The sequence below is a fragment of the Pseudopipra pipra genome, chromosome 5 (genome assembly GCF_036250125.1).
Source record: "Pseudopipra pipra isolate bDixPip1 chromosome 5, bDixPip1.hap1, whole genome shotgun sequence".
In the NCBI taxonomy this organism is placed as follows: Eukaryota; Metazoa; Chordata; class Aves; order Passeriformes; family Pipridae; genus Pseudopipra; species Pseudopipra pipra.
The window spans coordinates 7,324,795-7,335,153 of record NC_087553.1 but is presented as its reverse complement, the minus strand read 5'-3'; the positions used below and the strand labels follow the sequence as shown (position 1 = coordinate 7,335,153).

The 10,359-nt window shown below is 44.7% G+C and overlaps 2 long non-coding RNA genes across 4 annotated transcripts; one reads left to right on the top strand and one right to left on the bottom strand.

Annotated features, from left to right (window-relative positions):
* Positions 1 to 870: 870 nt before the first annotated feature.
* Positions 871 to 3,123, bottom strand: LOC135414048 (uncharacterized). Its single transcript, XR_010430548.1, has 3 exons — positions 2,770 to 3,123; positions 2,142 to 2,227; positions 871 to 1,090 (listed from the first exon to the last, which is right to left on the bottom strand). It is a non-coding gene; the product is annotated as an uncharacterized LOC135414048 (long non-coding RNA).
* On the top strand, positions 3,046 to 10,099 carry LOC135414049 (uncharacterized). Of its 3 annotated transcripts, none has more exons than XR_010430551.1 (3): positions 3,046 to 3,198; positions 3,379 to 3,452; positions 8,925 to 10,099. It is a non-coding gene; the product is annotated as an uncharacterized LOC135414049 (long non-coding RNA). The 3 variants fall into 3 exon arrangements; XR_010430550.1 differs by lacking the exon at positions 3,046 to 3,198 and having other exon boundaries at positions 3,268 to 3,452; positions 8,925 to 9,000; positions 9,939 to 10,099; XR_010430549.1 differs by lacking the exon at positions 3,046 to 3,198 and having other exon boundaries at positions 3,268 to 3,452.
* Positions 10,100 to 10,359: the final 260 nt, after the last annotated feature.

Below are 10,359 nucleotides of genomic sequence, written 5' to 3'. Positions count from 1 at the left end.
AACCAGCTGCTGAAGTAGAAGAGTGAGGAGCTTTCACTTTCCTCAGTTTACTTACTTTCAACAATATAAAAATCTCAGCTAGAGAAAACTAGCTGGAAAGATCTTTTGAAACAAGCAAAAACATGATTTGAAGTAGAGGCTTTCTCTTTTCTCCAGAAATTTTCAGCAACATACCCAAGAGTTCTCTTCTTGGCAGAAGAAAATCCCCAAACAAAAAACTATTTTGACTTCTAGTCAAAAATACATTTTTTTTTTCTTGAGGGTGAAAGGGAGCTGAAAAAAATGTTCACACATTTAGCAGGCTTCATTATAGTGAGCTCCCTGATTTATTGAATTCATTATGAAGGGGATAGGGTAGATCTGCTGAAACACAGGCACAGCTTCTCCAGAGGGTACCACCTCCCACAGTTCCAGTTCAGCTACATCTTGCTCTGCTTGCTATGAGGGAGGGAGCAGATCTTGTCATGTAGAGAGAATAGAACTTACTGGAGGGTCAGAAATCCCAAAGGCTTTAGAGACTCTCTGAACATCAGCATTTTATGGACAAGCTAACTCAACTTCTGTTCCATCTTTTGGCTGAAAAACACTTTGATGGATAATTTTTGGTCAGACTAAATGATTAATATTTTGATCTTTTTCAGGGTTTACGTGGCTTGAAGCCATAAGTTTCTTGTGATGGAAATCCCATCAGCTTAGTGATTAGGCCTAAAGAAATTCAGTGCTCCATGAACTCCTGCTTGCCCATTCATTTAAAAGTAACTCTTGATTAATACATCTAAAAGATACATATCCAGTCCTTTGAGCATGGAACCTTGCAGTTCCCAGTTGTCCTGGTTTTATATGAGATGCAAAAATCCCCAGCAATCTCTCTTGCCATTCAAACATCTTCAGAAAGTGTTTAATTATTGGAAAGTGTGACATCCTGTGTTTTCCCCAGTGTCTTTTTACTGTGACTTTTCCCTGTAGTGACAGTTAATTCCCCACTCTGCTCTTTGGTTCTTCAAGGTGCATGGCAGATGTCTGTCACTTCCCTCAGCTTTTTTACCAGGACTTGATGTAACATTTTGTCTGAGAGAGACTGGGCAGATCTCTGAAAGCAAAAGGGGGAGTAAAATTAGGGCAGAAATAACTTCTTCGTAAATAGAACCCTCGAGGTCTTTTTGTCACACTTGAATGGAATTGTTCCAGGTTCCTTCTCTGCTTTCAGTGGAGATGATCCCAGAAATCAATGCAATAATTTGAGGTATCTGTGCAGCATGTCTACACAGCCCCAGCTGGAGAATCCATACTGTGTGCTATTTAAGGCACTGTGTAGACATGGACGTACGTCTGCAGAGGAGCTGTGTCTTAAATTAGTTCATTGACTTCTGGGCACTTCATTTCTGATGTGGCTGTAAAACTGCTTTCATAGCTCCCTGGTTAAGTGGATCTCTCTGCCCACTCCTGTTTCCCTGTGTAGACAAACCCTGCAAAGGATACAGGCAGCTTGGCCATATCAGGCAACAGAATTTACCCAGTTTTTCATTGCCTAAATATGCCAAATTGTTTTGAAATCCATGGGTCTCCTTTAGCCTTGATGTACTCAGTGAAGAATCCTTTGAAATCCAGGTATTTATACTGATGGAATTAAGAAGCTCTTATCACCTCCAAGGTGGTGTTAGTGCTCTCTGATGCCATGTGGCCCATTGCTACTGTTCATTTTTTCCAATTATGTTTGGATTTCAATCCACTTATTATGTCCAAATTATATTTCAAGCATAATTTTTTACTTCTGTTAAGTGCTTTGCTGAGAATCGCCTACACTGCATCTCCTGCCTCCTTATGCCCATTCATTTTGTTCTTCATGTCAGAATATATAATCAAATCTTTCTAACATGGATTTCGAGGTTTGGGGCTTTTTTTCCTCTGAAGTAAAACAGTGCTACAAGTACCACTGCATTGTCTCAGAGGTAGATTCTCTTGTGGTCCTTCTGGATTCAAAGGGAGCTGCACAGTGTGACCAAGGGCAGTTATATCCTCACACTTTGCAGGTTTCCTTTGATTATTGTCTTCCACTGAGAACATAGGGGCAGGACTTGCCCAGCTTGCTTCTTTCATGTTTGGAAGGGCTGGTATTGCACTTGATGCTCAGATCTCCTAACCTTTTTGCACAGTCTCTCTGTGATGCTTTCAAAATAATGCTGTAGGTGTCTGACAGCTCCATGGGCCTTCTGTGATGCAGACAGGCCTGAAATAGAATCACAAATTTGTGTTGGTGTGAGGCAGCCAAATGGTCCTTGATAGATTTGGGGACCCTGGAAACACTGGAAAATAGTCATCCCCTGTAAACATCCTGTTCTGCAGTGCCTCGCTGAAAATGCTGCACTTGGATGCTATTTCATAAAATCACACGGCTGCACAGTCACAAATCCGTGAAATTCCCATCCCTGAAAATGTCTTGGTAGTGCTAAACTTGGAATCAAATTAGGTCATATTTAACAGGAGCTTTCCAGCTGTATGTCCCATATAAACCTTTGAAAATGTAAGGGCAAGGTGGTGTGTGTTGGTGTGGGAGTTTGATGGATAAGGATGGGAGCTGCCTGAAAGAGAAATAACATTGAGATGGAGAAAATCCCCAGTGAGATTACGGAGGTTCAGATTGGACATTAGGGAAAAAAAAAAAGAAGTCACTGTGTGGGTAGTCTAGCACTGGAATGAGTCATCTGGAGAGGTATTGGAAATTCTAGCCTTTGAAATTCCCAAGATTAGGCTAGATGAAGCTGCAGGTACCTGATCTAGCGTTGATAATGAAGTTCCTCTAAGCAGAAGGTTGGTCTAGATGACCTCCTGTCATGGTTTAGCCTCAGTAGCCACAGGGCCACTCACCCCCACAGTGGGTGGGGGAGAGAATTGGAGGGTAAAAGTGAGAAAACTCGTGGGCTGCAAGCAAAGCAAGGGATTCATTCACTGCTTCCCATGGGCAGGCAAGTGTTCAGCCACCTCTGGGAGAGCACGGCTCTGTCAGGCATTACAGTGACTTGGAAAACAAACATGTTCAGTCCAAACATCCCCACTTCCTCCTCCTCCTCCAGGCTTTTATTGCTGAGCACGGTGAGATCATAGAATCATGGAACCATAGAATATCCTGAGTTGGACGGGATCCACCGGGATCATCAAAGTTTGACTCCTGGCCCTGCACAGGACAGCCAGTGTGATATGGTATGAGATATCCCTGTGATCAGCTGGGGTCAGCTGTCCCAGCTGTGTCCCCTCCCAACTCCCTGTGCACCGCCAGCCCCTCACTGGTGGGGTGGGTGGGAGGCAGAAGAGGCCTTGGCTCTGTGCAAGGCCTGCTCAGGAAAAACTAAAACCTCCCCGTGTCATCAATTCTGTTCCCAGCACAAATTCAAAACATAGCACCATAGCAGCTACTGTGAAGACAATTAACCCAGCCAAAACTCATTCAGCTCCAGGTAACATTTTTGTGTTGGGAATAGGTGCTACGTGAGTGAAAAGGCATGGGAGAGAACAAGACATCACAAGTTCTTCTGAGGCGTGGAGCTGCGTCTTGCAGCTCAGAAATCACCTTGCCTATCCTCTGCATGCCAGGAACAAAGCAAGCTCTGCAGATGATTTGCAGGGGAAAGATTACACTGTGGGATCTGTCAGGGTTGGAGGGGCAGGTGAACACTGAGGACTTCAGTGCTGTACATCATGTTCTTCTGGTGCAGAGAGGCTTGGGTTGTACAAACTACTTCAGCCTAGGCTTTGCATTCTTTGTCTGTCAGCCCTCGGAATGTTTTGATGTGTTGAACATGGTGTAGGAATTTTGCCTACCCGTTTTCTGTGTCTTTGTTTACAATTTGTTGCTGCCTGCTGTGCTTGGTGTCATAATCCTGAGGGCGCTAGTAGGACTTAATTAATCTGATCACTTGAGGCTTCCACAACACACCAGATATGCACTGACAGCTCACCTGAAGCTCTGGCAGGGGGCACTTAGGCTCAGTCTGACTTGTGTTGAAGGTATGCTTGTACCTAGGCTTGTCTTTTGCTGTCCTGGTTTACTGATTGACTCTCCTGAGTAGGATTTTAATGTATGCTGTAGGTAACTTTGTCTGTTTTAAGCACAGGAGTGCTCAGAGAAATGGGGTATTTTCATGTGGATATTTTCATGCTTGTTAACTTCTATCAAGATGCAGAAGGGGAGACCTGTAATAAAATGAGATGTAACTCTTTAGTTCAGAGGCACAGTGTCCTCATTGCTTCATTCAATGTGATTGTGCTTTATGTTTAAGAAGCTGGTAGGCAAGGGAGGATTTTCTGGTTAATGTTGCATAGCATCCTAGCTTTTTAGCCAGCTCTCTGTGGTTGGAGATGGGTGTTCAGTCCTTTGGGCTGTACTCTAAAGCTCGCTGAAGTCACCCAAATCTTAGTCATTGTCTTCAGTGGAACTGAAATGCACAGTCAGAAGAGGCAACTTGGTTTTGTTTGCAGTAAGTAGGACTGCCCAAACAGTGTGAGAAGCTTGGGTTGCACTTCAATTCACAAAACAATTCATATTGTTACATAAACGGTGCCTGAGCAGGAGATTCCTGAGGAAGACTTGGAAGGAAGAGATCACTGTGACTGCATCTGTGCATTGCAGTGGTACCAGAAAACAGTGTAAGATTTGTGTCATCAATGTAGTTTTGGGTCAAAATAAAAGAGGACTGCTAATCACAAGAAGCCAAAGCCTTCAAGTCAGAGTAGCTAAGTCCACTGCGGGCATCTATTTAAATGTGCCCCTCCCTCCTCCCTGATACCATTTTTTCAGTGGTGTATTCCACTTCCATATTTAAAGTACTTTTTCCCCTGCTGGCTTACCTAAGCAGCTGTCAGCTTACCCGAGGGGTCCCTGGGTTTCTGGAGCGGGTGAAATGGCAGCTACTTGCAGTACATGAAGCACTGTGAGTTACTTCAAGGTGAAAAGCTCTGCAGAGACAGTAGTTTCTGTGTCTGCTGGGTGTTCTTCAGCCTGCAGAGGGTCTCTGTTCTTTCATTTCACTGTCCCTGAGGACACAGGAGCCTTGTGGCTTTGGGGGAGGACAACAGGATAGTTTTTCTACCCATGTGGGTCCCTGGAGCCCTGGAAAAGAGGCCAGCTTTGCTCTGCTGAGCAAGAGGAGGAACATCTGCTTCTGGCCTACAGGCCTAGAAAATATGACAGTCCCCTCCCAGGCTGAGCTGGTCTTGTCTGCAGTGCTGTTCTCCAACACGGAGCTTCCATGGCACACTGGCTTTGTAGCCATGGTGGTAAACATTGCTAAGTTCAACCATGCTGCTGGTCAGGACATTCTCATTTGTGGGAAGTGTTTGCTACAGCGTTGGAAATTAGGCTTTCCATCTCCCAGTAACACCCTCAGGAGATGTTGTCCCCACCCTTCCCTGCTTGGCTTTGGAGGCCTTATGCTGAGGTGTCATCAATCTTAAGAATACTTCAACATAAGAGATGTTTTTGTTTTATCTTGCTATATTTAGGCCTCACGTACAATAGGAATACTAAACTTGGAATGTTTAGAGCATACGGGGGTGTTGATATCTTATATTTAGCTTGATCTGTCAGTTATACAAGCATCTGTCACAGACTAGCAGATGGCAGAAAGCCCTAATAGGGTTCAGAGGGAAAACAACCAAGATCTTGGTTATTGGGGACAGGGTATGCTTAGGAGGGAAACATGCTCCTAAAACATATGCCAGTTTTCTGCACGAGAGAAAGAGCTGAATTCTGATGCGGCATGATCAGCATGGGTCTAGGATAGTGGTTATAATAATTTAATGTTTGAAAACTGAGATGGTTCAAGAAGGTCACTTGAGCTCTGGTGCCTTTTTTTGGGGGGGTAGTATAAAGGTACATGAAGACATGGTCCTTAGTCCAGGGAGATCTGCAACCTCTTGGTTAAGTATATATTGCTTTGAGGCTCCAGCTGTTGGAGAGGAGTTAAAAGAAGTATTTGGCTGAGAATGTGGCTTCACAGCCAGCTTACCCTGACTGAGTTATGATCTGCTGCCAAAAGGAGCAGTTCTTCTGCCTGCGCTCAGTTAATGTTCCCAACAAGCCCATGTCTACTTGGGTGTTCTTGAAGTTGTGCTGTGAGTCAGATTGGCTCCCTGAGCTTGGCTGAAAACTGGTTTCCAGCTTCATCATTCTTTAGATCCAGTTGCTACACAGACCATTAGTGGCAATGGTGGAAAATGGGGGAGTGGGAGAGGAACGGGTACCAAAACGTATAGGCAGGGCAAAAAGTGAAGAGTGTTCCTTTAAGTGACAGCAAAGTCTCACATGGGTTTCCCATAGCATTCTCCTGGGGGTGCTGGTTGCCAGTGGCTGAACAGCCAGCATGTGCCCAGGGGGGCAAGAGGCCAATGGAACCTGGCTTGGACCAGCAATAACATGGCAGCAGGACCAGGGCAGGGATTGTCCCCTTATGTTGGGCATTGGTGAGGCCACACCTCAAATCCTGTGTCCAGTTCTGGGCCCCTCACTGCAGGAAAGACACTGAGGTGCTGGAGCATGTCCAGAGAGGGGCTATGGAGCTGGGGAAGGGTCTACAGAGTAAATGATAGGAGGAGCAGCTGAAGGAGCTGGTATTGTTCAGCCTGAAGAACAGGAGGCTCAGGGGGGACCTTCTCACTCTCTACAACTCCCTGACAGGAGGTTGTAGCCAGGTGGGGGTTGGGCTCTGCTCCCGGGGAACAAGGGACAGGACAAGAGGAAATGGCCTCAAGCTGTGCCAGAGGAGGTTCAGGTTGGACATGAGGAAGAATTTCTTACTGAAACAGTGGTCAGGCATTGGAAGGGGCTGCCCAGGGAGACAGTGGAGTCCCCATCCCTGGAGGTGCTCAAGAAGTGAGTGGACGTGGCACTCAGTGCTCTGGTCTGGGTGACAAGGTGGTGTTTGGTCAAAGGTTGGACTCGATGATTCTGGAGGTCTTTTCCAACCTTAATGATTCTGTGATTCCATTCAGTGATTCTGAAGGTCACTGAGACCTTGCCTTGAAAGTACTTCACTGTGATAGCTGCTGGGAGGCTCCAGCTGCAGCCCCTGCTGGGAGGTGTGGGGCCAGAGCTTGCAGGATGTGCTCTGCTCCATTCTGTGGGGCAGCTTGCCTTGCTCTAACACAAAGTAGTCACTGTCAAAGGAATGCTTTCCCCACTTCACATGAAGATGTATTAAGTGATTCATTGTGGTCGTTTTACTTTTTCACTAATATGCACTTGCTTATACAGACTCCTTGTCTCATCAATTAAGATGAATTATGAATTAAGTTGAATTGGCTGAAAATGGCCCATTTTTAGAGACTGTACATGGTGGTTTTTCTTCCCCAAGAAAGTACTTTCATTTTTTTTGCTCAAAAGCAAGCAAACAAAATCCCCATGATAAATGTATTGATGTAGCAGATGTAGTATGTAGTCAAGAGGCAGTAAAATCGACCCCTTCTGAAATGTTGAGGCCAGGCTGTCCAAATCACTATTTCCCTCTGCTGTCAGTGCTGAACCAGAGGAGGCCACCAAGTTGATTAGAGGGATGGAGCAGTTGTGCTCTGAGGAAAGACTGAGAGAATTGGGATTGTTCAGCCTGGAGAAGAGAAGGCTTCAGGGTGACCCAGTTGGGGCCTTCCAGTACCTGAAGAGAGCCCACAAGGAAGATGGAAAGAGGCTTTTTCCAAGGGCCTGGAGGGACAGGATGTGGGGCAATGGCTTCAAACTGACAGAGAGCAGGTTTAGATTGGATATTAGGGAGAGATTCTTCCCTGTGAGAGTGGTGAGGCCCCGGCACAGGTTGCCCAGAGAAGCTGTGGCTGCCCCATCCCTGGAAGTGTTGAAGGCCAGGTTGGATGGGGCTCTGAGCAACCTGGGATAGTGGAAGGTGTCCCTGCCCACCCCAACATGGTGATCTTTAATGTCCTTTCTAAACCAAACCATTCTGTGATTCCATGCACAGCTCATGCTCGTCCACAGTTCTGCTGGAAAAAGGGAGGTGGTGGATGTGTACAGTGGTAGAAGGATGTACCATTTGCAAGTTGCTGAGAGAAGCTTAAGAACTGAGGGAGGTGGGGAGGAGAAGAAAGGCTAAAGAAGTCCTAAAGCTTTCTGTGTACCTGCTTACTTTAAATGTGTGATGGGAATGAAACATCTTTAAACAAACAACTTTGCAACCAATAAAAGTGAACCAGTGACTATCATTTTCATAGAAATGCTTCATTTCCTATCTGGCTTGTCTCCAGCACTTAATCAGGGCTTTCTTGGCAAGGCTGGGTTTGCAGTTAGTGTGAATGCATCACAGGAGCAATTTTGGGTTTACTGCATACTTTCTGTGCAGGGATCTCGGTGGGAAGGGGCTTTCTTTTCTATTGATGGCAGCACTGCTTTTCTGTGCTTAAGTTAGTGGGAACCTCCTGAATCCCAGGAGTAGTTTTAGCCCCTCAGAGGTAATTGAACTTTTACACAAGTCCCAGCTGTGGTTTCGAGAGCAACTTTTCTCCTAAGGAGTTGACAGAAGCTTTAGCTGCTTACCAGTGAGGGTAGAAATTGTTCTGGCATGCAGGCTGGATTTGCAGTGAGCTGTGTGGAAGATAAAATTTGATGCTGGTGGAGGTTCTTCCACGAAGAAGTAAAGTTTTCCACTGATTTGCTTGGGAGGACCTAATGCAGAACCCTTTCACATTTTAATGAGCTTTGGAATGAAAAATGATTCATCAAGCTTTCTTGCTGCCAGTCAGGTAATAATCCCACTTAGATAATGCTGAGTGGTTCTTCTGGTGCAAACAGAAAACAGGGCAGCACTTCACTCTCCATACTCTGATGCATGAAGCTGTCATCTTTGTTGGTAATCAATAATGCTGCAGAAATAGCTGTGCCATTGGTTGTAGCTTCATCTTGCAAATAATGAATAATTTCCTGGCAGCAACTGATTGGGTGCACATTTCCAAGTGGACTTGAAGAAATGGATCTGTTTAAACTGAGAGAATCTGCTAATTCAGGTAGCTGAGAAAAATATTTAGAACATATTTTTGGTCTGGACTTGTACGTAAAAAAACCTCACCAATGAACAAACAAAAACCAACCACCCCCCCAGAAAAATCCCAACAACCAAACACAAAAAAGTGCCAGATACTATAATTCTTTGTTAATAACAGCAATCAAAATATCCAACTATTCATCATTTTCTTTGTTTCCACTGGGTTTGCCTCCTCAACTGATAGAACACTTTTTTTCATCCAGAATATCTTCTTACTGAAAAAAATATTTTTAGCTGACCCCAAACAGTTCAGCCAAAGGAATGTTAATAAAAGAAAATATTAATAATCCTTACACTGAATAGACTTCAACTGGAATATTATTACAAGATGCAGTAGCTCAGCCTAAGGACAAGAAGACATATTTATTTTGTAGCTGATTCAAATATTGGAGTTCAGTTACATCCAAATGCTTTGAGGAAAATTAATCAAGTAATGGGGGATGGGGGCAGTCAGGGAGAAGTCTGATTTTATTTCGAACTCCAGACCATCTGCTTTCTAAAAAGGAATAGCTCTTGAATGGAAGATACCTTTTCTTAATGATTTAATTTTCTATATACTTTTTTGTTTCTACGTTGGCCTACCACACTATGTCCTTATCAGCATGTAGAATTCCTTGTTTTCCTGAGAATAAAATTATTGTTTTCTTGCTCTATGCCTTTATGTCATACATTTTTATTTCTGTGGAGGGAAAAGTAGTCACTTTTGGGGAAGTTCAAACTGAAGAATGTCATTTACATGGCAATGAAGTTCTCAAATTACCAGTGTAATGTTGTTGGGGGCTCTCTGTATGGCTGGATCTTGTGTTCTCCCCTTTGGAACACAAGGGAGATGCCAGACACTTGTCAGCTTTCTCTTCTTAGAAAGAGCATCATCACACTCTTCCCATTCCCTTACATTAGCAGGCAAGAAGAAGGAAGCCAGGAAGCTGCAGACTGGTCATGCTTACCTTGATGTGTGGAGAAGTGATGGAAAAACTCATCCTAGTAGCTATTTGCAGGCACAGGGAGGTGATCCAGAGTAGGCTGCATGGATTAATGAAAGAGATGCTGTGCTTGACCAACCCTGACAGCCTTCTGTGGTGAAATAACTGGGCTGGGACATGAGGGGAAAGCAGTGGACATTGTCTGCCTAGGCTTCAGTAAGGCTTTTAAAGCTGCTTCCCTCACAGTGAAGCTGATGGAGGGTGGGTTGGATGAGTAGACTGAGAACAGGCTGAAGGGGGTGGTCAGTGGCATGAAGTGTCTAATTGGAGGCCAGTAACTGGCAGTAACTGGGTCCAGTCCTGTCCAACATCTTCATTAATGATCTGCATGATGGGGC